The sequence below is a fragment of the Dipodomys spectabilis genome, unplaced genomic scaffold (assembly GCF_019054845.1).
Source record: "Dipodomys spectabilis isolate Male_0828 unplaced genomic scaffold, ASM1905484v1 ptg000505l, whole genome shotgun sequence".
NCBI lineage: Eukaryota > Metazoa > Chordata > Mammalia > Rodentia > Heteromyidae > Dipodomys > Dipodomys spectabilis.
Window position 1 is genome coordinate 2457550 of NW_024871182.1, and position 1164 is coordinate 2458713.

Genomic DNA, 1164 nt, shown 5'->3' on the forward strand with positions numbered 1-1164 from the left:
AAATAGTTATTGACAAAAATTGCAAATGTGAGCAATCGAACAAACAATATAAGTTTTTTCCACCATACACAGAATTTTACAAAAATAAGATGAATAGCAAATATGGGAACAATAAGGTTTCCTTGTTACAAATAGGTAATCTAGAATATATGCCTGTCTTAAGATTGCATCATTAACTACTTAAATTTACAGGATAATACATGCTTGAGCAGCTCGTCTACCCGAATTACAATACAGAGATTAACATTGCTTTTGCACAAGGAAGATATGAAAATTTGTGAAGTATTACATATTTTTCATTCTTCAGATGCAAGAAATGAAAAACCGTTATTAAAAAGTTGATTACAAATATACAAGTGTAATAATACATGTAAATAGTAGAAATAACAGTTATTTTGTCATCAGCGTATTCAATCTTCACCTTTTTAGAAAAGCCTTTACATAACATAACCTTTATAAAACTTTTGAAATAAGATAACATTGTCATTTTATCCCAAAGAAATAAAATTCTATAAGGACCTAGGAATTAAAGGAATCTTAAACTGTTTCCATATGGAAAGCAATCTGAAAGGACACATTTATTAATGAACCTATATATTATAAAACAATGTCGAATTCAAAGTATTTTATCTAGGAGAGAAAGAAATAGATTATGGACATTATACAAACAGAATATTAAATATTTTAAAATATACTTTTTTCAGACAAGCACCAGAAATATCTTTAGTTTGTGTACTACTCATTTCAACAGATAAGTTAAAATTATTTCTGATTTAAAAAATCACAAACTATAGAAATCATTATTGATGTATACAAACAACTTGAATATATTTTGACATCAAAGTCAGGCAATTCACTTGGAAGAATACCATGGAATCCATGAATTTTTAAAGTAAGATATTGCTGTTGCTTTGTATTGTGAAAATATTTTGTATGGACAGATGTGACGGACTGGCAATTTTGAAATTTAAGAAACTTACCCAAGCCATTAGGACTTAGGAGAACAATTTGTACAGCCTTCCACAACTTCAAAAAGGTAGTGATACATACTTATCCTCTTGGCAAGATCAAATGCAGTTTCTTCCAAGTTGTGCTTCAGATCTTGTTTGATATAATTGTTAAACAGAAGGAGATCCTGCGTATCTTTGCTATATCTATTCCCAG

At 28.9% G+C, this 1164-nt stretch overlaps 1 pseudogene; it reads left to right on the forward strand.

The window, feature by feature from the left end:
* Nucleotides 1–200: 200 nt before the first annotated feature.
* On the forward strand, nt 201–297 carry LOC122099221 (annotated as a pseudogene).
* The last annotated feature ends 867 nt before the right edge of the window (nt 298–1164 follow it).